Source organism: Dendrobates tinctorius, unplaced genomic scaffold (assembly GCF_039654945.1).
Source record: "Dendrobates tinctorius isolate UK_male_01 unplaced genomic scaffold, ASM3965494v1 ptg000064l, whole genome shotgun sequence".
In the NCBI taxonomy this organism is placed as follows: domain Eukaryota; kingdom Metazoa; phylum Chordata; class Amphibia; order Anura; family Dendrobatidae; genus Dendrobates; species Dendrobates tinctorius.
In genome coordinates, this window is record NW_027361732.1 from 59,748,653 (window position 1) to 59,762,892 (window position 14,240).

General features: G+C 42.8%; 1 long non-coding RNA gene across 2 annotated transcripts in view; it reads left to right on the forward strand.

Annotated features, from left to right (window-relative positions):
- The first annotated feature begins 633 nt into the window (after positions 1 to 633).
- The window catches only part of LOC141094560 (uncharacterized), a 105,683-nt gene continuing 92,076 nt past the window's right edge, over positions 634 to 14,240 (forward strand). Inside the window, exons 1-3 of one of the 2 annotated variants that reach the window (XR_012233103.1) lie at positions 634 to 764; positions 8,643 to 8,715; positions 9,072 to 9,207. This is a non-coding gene — a long non-coding RNA (uncharacterized lncRNA). Of the gene's footprint in view, positions 765 to 8,642; positions 8,716 to 9,071; positions 9,208 to 14,240 lie in introns of those variants that run through there. The other variant, XR_012233102.1, reaches the window with a different exon arrangement.

Genomic DNA, 14,240 nt, shown 5'->3' on the forward strand with positions numbered 1-14,240 from the left:
CAAATGCAGCGGACGTCATCGCGGGCATTTTCGCAAAGGATTACTGGGAACGGATGCGTGGAGAGGCGGGAAGGCTGCGCGGGTAGTAAAAAGTTGGTCACACTTGTCAAACACTATGTTTGACGAGTGTGACCAACCTGTCAATCAGTTCTCCAAGCGATGCTACAGATCGCTTGGAAAACGCTAGCATTTTGCAAGCTAAATACGCTTGCAAATCGCTAGTTTTCCGCGGGAAAATCGCGGGAATTTAAAATGCGATTTTCCCGCGGAATGGAATTCCGGAATTCTCGTGGTAATTTCCGCGAGAGTTCCGGTACGTGTGCACTTAGCCTTATTTGCATTGGACTCGTTACTGTGCGAGTAATCGCTTGGAAACTCGCAGAGTACCGACTCCTGCGAGTCCCCTACTACTCGCAGAGTAACGAGTCCTAACGAGAAGATTCGCCCATCCCTAACTGTGTGATGTTGTCATCTCTTGTTAAAATAGCAACACAGCCACATTGTCACCTGATGGGTGCCTCTAAGGTTTGTGACCATTCCAGGTGTAAAACCGCAACCCCAGGCACTAATATATGCATGTCAGCAATAGGGCTGTGATGCCCTAAAGCAAAATGGCAGTTCTGAATAGTATGTCTAGTGAGCATGTTCAGGCACTCTGCAATGATCAGCTATGCAGTGATGAGTCACATGTTGGAGCTGGGTGGTAACAAACAACACTGACCACAGCGAGTAGCCAGCAGTGACAGAGAGCTGCAAGGATATAAGTAAAGTATATTAACTTTTTTTTCTCTATATAAGTCTTAGTACCCTCATAGGTTGTGTCATTATCAGTTTTATAGGCAAGTTGAGTCTTTTTAAAGCACTGTATATGCACTGTTGCACTTTGTAATCTAGATTTTTGGTTTTATGCACATATGTTTAATGGAGCACTTGTATAAGTTACCACCTGAGGATCAGTAAAGTATCCACTGTTTTCACATTTAATTTGAGTGCTGCCTATTTTTTTTTCCTTTTATACTGTATATATATATATATATATATATATATTATTATTTTTTTTTTTTTTGTGAGACACATATACATATATATTTCCTAGAGATATAGATAAATTCAATTGTTAGCATCTGTAAAATCATTACAGAACCCGACAGGATATGAGACATGGTTTACATACAGTAAACAATTGTATATCCATTATTTTTTATATGTCCCTCACTAATAATGTTAGTAGTGTATGTGTGTTAAAATTTGGAGCTGTAAGGTGTTAAATTAAAGGATTAATTTGCGGAAAAAACTGGCATGTGCTCACGCGCAATCTTCTCTTCCAGAGAGGGCAAGCCAGTGACTAAGGGCAGAAATTATTAGCCCAGAGGGGGACCATTGTTTTTGCCCCCCCGGCTAAAAAAAATGTGCCAGCACTTACCCGCTCTCTTCCCATTGCCCTGTAGAGGTAGCATATGGGGTAATAAGGGGTTAATGTCACCTTGCTATTGTAAGGTGACATTAAGCTTGGTTAATAATGGAGAGGTGCCAATAAGACACCTATCCATTATTAATCTACTAGTCTGAAAGGGTAAAAAAACACACACATTTAGAAAAAAGGTCTTTTAATGAAATAAATAAACACACATTTTTTTCCATCTTTATTTCACTCCCAATCCATCGTTCTCCTGTAAAAAATCCAAAATAAAAAAGCAACAATATCCCATACCTGTCTGCCGTACAGTCAATTCCCGTGCCACAATCTATCTGAAGGTGACCGGTGCTAATGCGACCAGCTTGGCTGTAAACCACAGAGGAATGACTGAGAAGCTGCCTGCGCAGACTCCTTGCCTGATCCGCGGTGAACTGACAGCATGGGAAAGTGTTCAGAAACTTTCCCACACTAATCAGTTCATCTCCTGTCAGGCAGGGAGGCTGCGCAGGCAGCTTTTCCTTCATTCCTCTGTGGTTTGCAGCCAGGCCGGTCGCATTAGCACTGGTCACAGTTGTAAACTATTTAACCCCTTCAGATAGATTGTGGCATGGGAATTGACTGTACGGCAGACAGGTATGGGATATTGTTGTTTTTTATTTTGGATTTTTACAGGAGAACGATGGCTTCGAATGGATTGGGAGTGAAATAAAGATGGACTACCCAATTCAGCAGATGGACACCCAACCAGGAGTGGTCACATTCTAAAAAAATTAATGGCAGACATCAACAAAGTGAGATCAATTTTATCACACTAGAAATATTATAACAGGGAACATGTCTTCCATTACACCCAGCCCAACAGATGGATGCCCAACCAGGAGTGTTCACGCTTCCAAAAATTAGTGGCAGACACCACCAAAGTAGCATCAATTTCACTAAAGTAGAATTGGTATACTGGGGAGTGACATTTCTTTTGCTACAGCCAATCCAGCACATGTACATCTAACCAGGGGTGTACACATTTCCAAAATTAGTTCAAGACACCAACAAAGTGGCATAAATTTCACCAGACTAAAAATAGTATAATGGTCAGCGACACCTCTTCCAATACAGCCAACCAAGCAGATATAGACTCAATCAGGAGTCTTCACATTTCCAAAAATTAGTGGAAGACAGAAACAAAGTAACATCAATTTCACCAAAGTAGAACTAGTATAATGGGGAGCGGCATCTCTTCCACTACAGCCAACCCAGAAGATTGAGACCCAAGCAGGAGTCTTCAAACATAAAATAATTAGGGGCAGACACCACCAAAGTGGCATCAATTTCACAAGAGTAGAAATAGTATAATAGGGACCAACATGTCTTCCACTACAGCCAACCCAGAAGATGGAGACCCAGTCAGGAGTGGTGATAAGCAAATTTGTTCGAAAAATGATCGCCAAACATAAATTCGGCACGAATATGGCACATTTTGTTTCGTGTTCGGAAACAAGAAAAATTTTATCATATTGGGAAAAATCTGAACTATTTGGCAAAAAATGTGGGAAAATATTAGAGTTGCCACAAAAGTATTTTCAGCACTTTGTCTACAATAATGATGGTGTATGATGAGCGTGGGGCACGTATTTGATGAGGGTAGGGGGTTTGCAGAGCTCAGAGGAGCGGCATGCTTCCAAATAGTACTGTATTTTTCTTCTAACTTTGTGTGCACATTGCGGCTAGCCCAGCAGGAAACATCCACAATGTCCTGACATGGCGGTTTGTGTCATTGGCTGCTGAAATCACATGTCCCTCTCCATATAAAGAGAGGGCATTTTGTTTTAGCACCATTTTTACACTGTAACAGCGCAGAGAGGCTGTTCCTGATGCTGGCACTGTTAGTAGTTAGACTTTAGGTAGTTAGCTAGGTGGTTGTTTATTAGTCAGATAGTTTAGCTAGCTAGTGTGAAATCGATGTTAAAGCAGTTTTTTTGTCTGGTGATAACAGACAAACTTTTAATGAAGATCCAAGGAACAAATGATGGAGGAAGAGATGATGGGCGAGCAACTGTCAGGAGATGAAAAGGATAATCATCGCCTCTCTATTGTTCATGGTTGGCAGGAGGGTACAGCGGAAACAAGCATTAGTGTTACACAGCCACCAACACCGTATGGGCTTGGACCTCATGGAAGAGCCTGAAATATGAGTGCAAGTCATGGATCTCTAAGGACTTTTGTGGCAGACTGTACAGACTAGGCGATGCTGAAGTTTTCAGCTTGCTGCATTGATCTCACGTAATTACACTCTGTGATATCTTTAGTGTGGCTTCGGGACCTGCTGTTGCTGCTGCTGCTTCTGCTGCTGCAGATGTTAACATAAATTTGTGGAAATGTGAACAGTCACAGTTGGTCTCCATCTGCTGGGTTGGCTGTAGTGGAAGACATGTCGCTCCCTATTATACTATTTCTACTGTGGTGAAATTGATGCCACTTTATTGGTGTATGACACTAATTTTTGGAAATGTGAACTCTCCTGGTTGGTTGTCCATTTTCTGGGTTGGCTGTAGTGGAAGAGATGTCGCTCCCCATTATACTGTTTCTACTTTGGTGAAATTGATGCCATTTTGGTGGTGCCTGCCCCTAATTATTTTAAATTTGAAAACTTCCGATTGGGTCTCCATCTTCTGGGTTGGCTGTAGTAGAAGATGTGTCAGTCCCTATTATACTATTTCTTCTCTCGTGAAATTGAAGCCACTTCAGTGGAATCAGGCCCTAATTTTTGGAAATGTGTACACTTCTGGTTGGGTGTCCATCTGCTGGGTTGGCTGTAGTGGGAAGAGACATCGCTCCCAATAAGACTATCTCTAATATTGTGAAATTGATGCCTCTTTATTGGTGTCTGCCACTAATTTTTGTAAATGTGTACACTCCTGGTTGGGTGTCCATCTGATGAGTTGGCTGTAGTGGAATACTTGTCAGTCCCTATTATACTATTTCCACTGTGGTGAAATTTATGCCACTTTGGTGGTGTGTGCAACTAATTGTTTGAAATGTCAACACTCCTGATTTGGTCTCTCCATCTGCTGGCTTGGCTGCAGTGTAAGAGGTGTCGGTTGCTATTATACTATTTATACTGTGGTGAAATTGATGCCACTTTGTTTGTATCTACCACTAATGTTCGTAAACGTGTAGACTCCTGTTATGGTCCCCTTCATATGTGTTGCCTGTAGCAGTAGGCATCCGAAACCAGCAGGCCTCCACTCCTTTTGAGTCAACTACCCCTGTTACTAGCCATAAATGTTTCTTACAATAGTAGTAATGAAACTACTTTTTTTGCCACATCAGTGTGGCTGAGCATGAAAGCAGGCTGAGTTATTGCATGAGGTATCAGGGCTGACAGCACAGCAGGCTCACACCGATCCCTCATCCACCTCATCTTAATTTGACCCTCAATTCAAAGCTGTAAATGCTGGCCAAGACCATGATACCTCATGCATGGCTGATTGCTGCTGTGCCATTCTTAAATTTGTACCGTGGGTGAATAGAGACCACTTTCCTGATGTCTGCCCTTCATTTGATGCATTTTGGCTGCTTTTGTGCCTGTCTGAAGGTGTTGTATATGCATTTGTTTTTGCCTCTCAACATTTAAATATTTGCTCATCTCTGATTATTATCTTCTCAGCGGACAGGTGAGAAATATTGTTGTTTATTATTTTAATTCTGTTACAAGTGACATTGGCTTCAGTGGGCTGGGTGATGATGTGAGTATGGTTTAATATAGATTTATCTAAGGAGTTTGTGTTATTCTTTCAATTAAAGGACATTATTCTGTGTGTGATTTTTTTTTTATACAATATCTCTATTGGGTTAGAAATGGGGGTGTCTTATAGACACCTCTCTATTACTAACATATTGGCCTGATGTCATCTGACAAAACAAAGGTGAATTCATCCCCTCCAACTATCATCCCACTTGCCACTGCATCAGGGCAAGTGGGAAGAGCCGAGCAAAGCACCAGAATCTAATAGATGCACCTTTTCTGCCCCCCTCTGTTTCCTTTTGTTTTAATTATCTTTTTCAGAAAGTGTAAATTTTTTTTATTTTACTCTTTTCACTGCAAGTGAATTTGGGGTGGGGAGAGAATGGAGGGGAGATCTAAATAAGAGAAATTGGAAACACCTCTACTATGTGTTCCTAACTCATCTTTCAATGGAGGGTCTGGTGCCCTAATAAATTCCTTGTTAATAGGCTGAGGGTCCAGTTTGTGAGAAATGCAGCATCTTGTGTACGTTAAAAGTTTTTGCAACAAAACATTTGATAGTTCTGTAATGCCTGTGAGGCACATTCAATTGTCCCCATTTTATTGAAGTTGGCAAAAAAATTAACATCTTCATTTTTTATCACCGTGTTATGACAACTGATAGAGTTAGGGTCCTGTCACACACAGCGATCTCGCTAGCGAGATCGCTGATTTTGTGACACATCAGCAATCTCGCCAGCGAGATCGCTGTGTGTGAGACGGGGATCAGCGACCGGCCCCCCCTGCCAGTTATCGTTGATCATGCTCGAGCGGCCAGGGCCATTTTTTGATCGCTGGTCTCCCGCTGCCCAGCGCACATCGCTGCGTGTGGCAGCGAGAGACCAGCGATCAGCGACGGTGGATGCTGGTTTCTAATGTAAACGTAAGGTATCCAGGAGCAGCGCGGCTCCTAGATACCCGATGTTTACCTTGGAAACCAGCGTGTATGCCAGTTTCCAAGGTAAACAGCGGGTATCCAGGAGTCGCGCGGCTCCTGGATACCCGACGTTTACATTAGAAACCAGCGTCCAGCGTCGCTGGTCCTGATCACTGGGCCTGTCTATGTGACAGCTCACCAGCAATCAGCCTAACGATATCCCAGCGATCCCATCATGTCGGATCGTTGGTGGGATCGCTGGGACCGCTGGGACATCGTTTAGTGTAACGGGGGCTTTATAAGTAGTTTCATGCACAGTAATTAACAACATATTGAAGATCCTATTTTTCTCGAGCTCTTATGAGAATCAGACCCTACTACTTCTTTCCTTTTTTTATTTAGTGAAGGCAAACATGGATTTGGAAGGAGATATTTCTCTACTGATTTTTTATTAGCTATATTTTTGCTTTTTGCATTGAAAATTAAACTTTTAATCAACAGACTTGGACCTGTTATGACCGCAAGTGATGAAGTAGTTCCCAATTTAATATTGCTACTTCCTTCATCATAAGCAAAAGAGGTCCACACAGCACATCTCCTTCTAACGGTTTGATTGTGTTACAGACAGGTATCGAGTGAGTTATGTATTATCGTAGCTCATAGAAATAGGAAGAGAAAGTCCATAAACATTGCGCAAAAACTTCAGGCAGTAATGTGTTGTGTAGCTGCAGCAGTGTAGAAAGTCTTGTAGTAATCCAGATATTCAAAGAATCAATTGATTGGAGAAGAGAGAGGTAATAGAGGATCCTGAAGCAGTGCTAGAGTCTTGTTCAGTGGTAGTCCAGTTTCAGCCCTCCTTACCTTGGCCATGTCTCTGGGCACGGAACACTTTGAACTACTAGGCTCTACAGATAGGATGCAATTCTGGAAAATTAGAGCACTGGAGGATAATGGGCTCCTGGACCTGGAAGCTTCACATTTGATTCTTCACAAATTTTCAACAATTAATGTGTATCTTTCTTTTCTCAACATGTTTTTTGAGACCTTGTTGATTATTTACAACAAACGTTTTGATACTTTTATGATCATGCTCCAATATGGAAGCAATTTTAAAAGTGCTGCATTCCCTCTGTAAGACTAGCAACAATTGTTGACATTTCAGAGTCAGTTAAATCTCCTTTTTGGCCCATTTTGAGGAAATGAAGCTGTCTAATAATTCTGTACATGTTCATAAAGGGTGTTGATATCCTTAGGCCACAGTCTCATTCATTTATAAAGTGCATATCAGCTGATCTGCTTCATCCAATAAGCATTCAACTTTATACAACTTGGAGAATCTGCATAAAAGTGATGATATGGTCAAAATGCTTATTTGCCTAATTATTGTGTACCCAGTGCATGGTTTGCAAAGTCCAAAGTGTGTCTGGAAAAAAGACTTTCATGATAGCCAAATATAACCTCGTCATAAATACCATATAAATATTCTTCACACATGGCTGCATATGTATTGAGGTCACTACAGCTTCTATGGCAAGTAGAAGCAGATATAAAATTTCTGGCTCCAACATCATAATTACTTGGGGATCATCTACACTGGGTCAGGTTTCCTCTAAGTAGCATTTAAGATATGTAGTACCTTCATTTATGCATATGTAGGGATATTGTGATGTAGCGGTATCCACGCTGTGAAGTGAAGAGGCAGTGACCCAGGAAAGTTCAAAGTAAAGTATCTTTTAATGCATGGTTTACTCATAAACAGAAAGTAAATCACATCCTCCTGATCGCAACCGGGAAAACAAAGACAGTCTGTGACCTGTTGCCATGAGTGACTGCAATGCCGTGTATGCTGAAGGTGTCAGGCCTTTTGGCTCCACTGAGTCCTGTGTTGCCTCATACAGGTTGAGCTCTGTAACCCCTTCTGTTCTGCCTGCTTGCAGACCAAAACTGACACACCCAACCCTCTGGTGCAGGGGTTTTTACCATCAAAGCTGTGACCTTAGGCCAAATGGAAAACCTGGGGCCGTGAAGGAAATGGACTGCACCACTACCATCCTGTAGTCCATTTAAAAATAAAAGCCCATGGCGGGTTTTCTTAAATCTGCCTTGGACAAAAAGCTTGCCCAAGACTGACACTTCTATTCTACTTAGCAATCATAGCTATGCCTGTGATAGCAATGCACTCCCCCGGCCTCTATACGCTTCTTTGCACATCCTGGGGGACACATAGCGACCCTCACATATAACACCGGTCACTGCCTCAGAATATGTACAGCATGTCGGTAGACAATATCAATCAATGTGCACTGTAAATAATGGTAGATTTATCAAAGATCAAATATAGTCTTCTGAATATAAGATTAGGGCTCCTATCACAACAAAAGCTTCAGCTCTTTTTCAATCTCACTAGTAATGCTTTTATTTGCACTTATGATTTATGGCATCATACATGTTTACTTATCACTGATATTTCACTCACTTTGGCTTACAATCCCTGTAGAGGTTCACCCCTAGTGGATTATTTGAACCATAGAGGGATAATAAACTATTACTTGTTTTTTTATCATCAGATTTCATGTAACCCAAGTCAATAAAAGCAAGAAAAGGAGTAATGTAGAAAACAAGGCTGCTACGTATGTGTAGGTATAGAGCAATTTTATGTCTAAGCAAAAATTGTACCTATCTGTGTATTATGTTCGCAATAACATAAGTATTTCAGTTTTTAAAATAAGAGTGTTATGCTTTTAGTTAAAGGCATTTTTATATTTTCTGTTTACCACATGATGGCAGCAAATATCTATAAATTTGTTATCTAAGTAAAGCAATAAGCAAGAGACTAAAACATTTATATTTTGCTAGCTACAATATAGCAATAGCTACATATTGCTTTATCATATAATAAATATATGGAAATGAAAGATTGTCTACTTTCTATAGTAAACACCTTATCATTACATTATTTAGCCTAATATATTTTCACTGTCTTTAAAATTTTAAAGGGAACCTGTGACTTAGAAATATTCTATTTACTGGCCAATCTATACAGAAGTAGCAGTTAAATTGTGGCGCCCCTGAGGGTTCAGTCGCCACAGAGGTACTGCACCTCCTCCTGAGGTGTGGTACCCCACCATCCAGGTAAGGTGGAGACTCCTGACCATGCTCCAACACCTGCACCCCACACCACAAAGTAGTGTAGCAAAGCACCTTCGGCGGCTCCGTGCTTGGAGTGTAGCATAGCACCCCTTGGTGGCTCCCTGCTCGGAACACGAAACGTGCTGGGAGGTGGGTGGAGTTTAGTTCACCTAAAACAGCGGGAAGAGTTGCGCTCAGTCAGTCAGTCCAGTCACTCAGTCAGAGAGTGAGGATGTAGACGGATGGAGTGTGAGACAGAGAAGATCCCCGGGAGAGGGATGGAAGAAGGACGTGCTGCAGCAGGCCACAGTGATCTGGGTCTGCTGGCACAGGAAAGAGACAGAGAAAGGAAGCTTGATTCTGCATTGGAAAGAAGGATTAGCACGGAACGTGAGGAGAATAAGAGAACAAGGACCAGGGTTAGAGGAGAACCCTTTTCAAGTTCTAAGACTACTTTCACACTTGCGTTTTTTTGCAGCACGTTTTTTGCACACAAACGCATGAAAAAACCGCATACAAACGCTGTGCTTTTTTCAAGCATTTTTATGCGCATGCAGGAAAAAACGCAGGGTTTGTATGCGTTTGTATGCGTTTTTAGTGCGTTTTTAGTGCGTTTGTGTTTTCTTGCACATTGTTTGTACTCACCCAAAAAAAAATCTAGATAACAATCTGGCAACACACACGACCAATGGGACGTCAGTGGCGGTGTGGTATGTTAATATATAGACCCTGTCTACAGTATTCTTCACATTTCCTTGATTTTTCTCCTGTCAACATGGATCTGCACTGGAAGAGTTTTCACTTCAACTTGGATTTGGACATCACGATGGCTAGGGCATATGCAGTTGCTTGCCATGAACAAAGGAAGAGAGAGAAACAGCAAAGACGGCAGCGGCGGCGTATGTGGATACATCTGATTGTTGAACTCCGGGAGAGCCGTGGGGCATACCACACCCTCTACAGTGAGCTACAGTCAAACCAGGAGAAATTTACAGATTATATCCGCATGTCCCAAGAAAGCTTCAGGGATTTGCTTGCTCGTGTCCAAGAATCTATCCGGAGACAGGACACACAGCTCCGTCGTGAGATTCCTCCTGAGGAACGGCTCCTGGTGACATTACGGTACGTAATATTTAAAAACCAAGGGGTGGAGTCTGATGGGTTTTTTTTTACATGTACTATTCAAAACCTGGGATAATTATTTTTTGTGAATGTACTAATTTTTTATTTTATAGTTTTAAAAAACCATATACAGAAATATTAATTTTACTTCTTTCTGTTTCGCAGATTCCTGGCGACTGGAGAAACCCTATCTTCACTACACTTCTAGTACCGTATTGGAATCTATACCTTGTCTGGAATTGTTGCGGACACCTGCCGGGCTCTCTGGAACAATCTTTGTCCAGAATTTATGCCCCTGCCCACTGCTGAAAAGTGGATGGAAATTGCTGACAAATTCTGGACAGTCTGCATTTTCCCCAACTGTTTGGAAGCTGTTGATGGTAAACACATATGGATCATCAAACCCAAAAGAACTGGATCTGAGTACTATAACTACAAAAAGTACTTTTCAATAGTACTCATGGCCATTGCGGATGCCGGATGTATGGTTGTAGCAGTGGACATTGGAGCATTTGGCCGTGGTAATGACTCACAGGCTTTTAAAAACTCAGACATGGGCCGGAGGTTGTATGGCAACCAATTTAATTTCCCTATACCATGGCCTCTTCCCCACACTGAAGATCCGCCACTGCCCTTTGTAATGGTTGGGGATGAGGCTTTTCAAATGTGCGCAAACCTACTTAAACCCTACTCCAGCCGTGACTTGGACCACACCAAAAAAATATTTAATTACAGGCTGACCAGGGCCAGAAAAACTGTAGAGTGTGCTTTTGGGATTCTTGTCTCCAGATGGCGAATTCTCAGCACAGCCATTAATCTTAAACTTGAAACAGTTGATGAGGTGGTGAAGGCGTGTGTGGTTCTACATAATTTTGTGATGGCTAAAGAGCACCTGACCTTTGAACTCGATGATGCTGCTCCTAACTCATTGCCTGAATTCACTCAGCACCCTCTCAGGTCATCCGTTGAAGTTGGTAAAATGAGGGACCAATTTGCGGCCTACTTTATCTCTGATGTAGGACGGGTGCACTGGCAAGATGAAATGATGTAAGAATGTTTTCGTGTGTGTATGTTATTAAAAAACCTGATTTGATACCAGTACCGAGTGCACTTTGTTTTTTACACTCCAATAAAATAAAAAACTTCCCATGTATACCTGTGAATTCATGATGTTCTCACACCTGGGTAGGTAAATACACATATGAGTTAAACTGCAGCATCGCTAGTCTGCGTGAAATATATTGGTACGTAAGCAAAGCTGCAGGTTAAATATGATATGTGTATTAACCCGGCCATGATTGATAAATAGTTATGATTAGAGTTGAGCGACTTTGGTAGGATCGGGTTTCATGAACCCAAATTTGTTTCAAATGAAACTGGTCCAACTAGTGGAAAAAAAGTCGAAGATTGGTTCAAAATCCAACCCCAATGCAAGTCAATGGGGAATAAAAGTCTGCATTAAGTGGATGAATGTAATCAGCTCAATTCCAACTTTTATTTCCCATTAACTAACATTGTGGTAGTGTTTCGAATGAAACTCGCCTTTTTTTGGCCCGAGTTTCACCAGTTTGTGTTTCATGAAACCTGATCCTAGTCGGTAAACTCTAGTTATTATACTAGGCCTTGGTATTTAACATATGACGTGTATTTTACCCATCAGTGGATTCAACACACAAGAGTATGTTGTTAATTACAAGGTATATCAATAATCCCCCTTGCATAGTATAACAATAAGTGAAATGAGGATGGTAAAAACAGCCAATCCTCAAAACACTTTTTATGACACCTTGCAAAGTTTAAGGCGCATTGTGTGTACGGCGCAGTGTGTGTAGGCGGCGCCAAAAACATTAATCAAACTTTGTTATGGTGAATCAGAAATTTAAATTAATTTTTAACCACAAAAATTATAAATAACGTTATTTTTTTCTGCGTTTGGGGGCAGATGGTTGCAAGTTGAGGGTGTGCAGTGAAGATGCACAGCTTATAGTTGAAGATGGTGTACTAGGGGAAGGGGCAACAAAACTTGTGGGGGAAGGGAGTCCAGTTATAGGAATTGAACTAGACACACTAGGAGGAGAGGAAAGAGGTTCAGCTACATTGGTAATACTGTAAGTGCTTGTCTTAAACTGGCCTGCCTGGACCTACTTGGGCCCAATGCCCGCCTTGATTGTTGGCACCTGGAACTTGGGGCAAATAATGAATGTGGGTCCCCCGTCTGCTGCTGTGGCTGCTGCTGTGCCTGCTGCTGCTGTGCTTGCTGCTGCTGCTGTGGCTGCTGCTGCTGTGGCTGCTGCTGATGCTCTGTGGTGGCGGTGGCAGTGCTCGTCCTTGCAGGAGGACTGGTGGCGGCAGTGGTGGTCCAGGTTTGCGGAGTGGTGGTGGCAGGGCTACTACATGTTGTAGTGTTTGCGGCAGGGCTGTTCCACGTTTGCGGAGTGGTTACTGTGGCTGTGCTCCAAGCATGCATTGGGGTGGCGGTGGTGCTCCAGACAGGAGCAGCGCTTGCCATGGTGGTGTCGGTGAAGTGAACAGCAGCACTCTGACTTATGGTGGTGTAACGGTGGGTGTCCGGGCTTTGAATAGAGGTGTCCATGCAGTGGTATGCAGCACAAGTCGGTAGTAAGGTGAAGCGAGTCAATGGTGGCACAGGTGGAAATGACACCACTGACTGCTGCCAGTACTGATTATGCTGCATAACCTGCAAGAAAGCATTGTTGCAGGCCTGCAGCACATTCAGCTGTTGCTCAGAACTAAGGTGTTCCACCATGCCCTTTTCAATCTTACTAAAAAATGGTGTGCTGGTCTGTTGAAGTCGGCCTCCAGATGGTCAAGGCGCTGTTCGACAGAATGGAAGCGGTATTCCATGTGGTTACAACCACGTTCCATGAGTGAAAAACTGCTTTCCACTCTGTCTGACAGGGACTTGAGGCTGGCATTAAAGGCCTCGCTCAAGTGCATAAACTTGGGCAAGACATTCCTGTCCAAGGCCCTCTGCCGCTGGCGGGTAGTGCCCGCATAACCAGTGGCAGAGACCTGGGACAGGGGAACACCTGATGGACCAGCTTCCTGGTCACCAGCTGTCTGTGTGGCTGACCTGCAAGGTGCTTCCTCGCTGTCAGATGGCTGGGACGGGTCAGAGGACGTCCAATGAAGGACCGCTCCAGGGCCAGGTTGCAGGGTGCTGCTCCAGGTGCTGTGGAAGAAAGGAAAATCATTACTATCATGCCTTTACAAGAAGCATCAGCTGTGGATTAGAAAAACACAGATTAATAAAAATAAAAATCAAAAAATTATAGTACATACGATCTGGTGGCAAGGGCCGGTCTTAGGAACTGAAACGTGTGATAGTATCGGTATCTTGTTCTTGTCCTTGATGCAGAACCACTGCGAACCTGGCCCTCAGCACGAACATCACTGTTGAAGCGGTCCTTGATCGAGCGCCAGCGTGTTCGGACTTTGTCCACTGTTGGAAAAACAAACAAACAACATGCAACAATTGTGTTTGATGCACGACATATGCTATCACGAAACCCAACAGTGCCATCAAGGACAATAGTCACTGCGGCACAGTACAGCAATACAATACCCAAAGCAGTGACTGTTGAGCCAGATGACACTGTTGGGTTTCCTGCTAGAATATATCTAGCACGAAACCCAACAGTGCCATCAAGGACAATAGTCACTGCGGCACAATACAGCAATACAATACCCAAAGCAGTGACTGTTGAGCCAGATGACACTGTTGGGTTTCCTGCTAGAATTTATCTAGCACAAAACCCAACAGTGCCATCAAGGACAATAGTCACTGCGGCACAATACAGCAATACAATACCCAAAGCAGTGACTGTTGAGCCAGATGACACTGTTGGGTTTCCTGCTAGAATTTATCTAGCACAAAACCCAACAGTGCCATC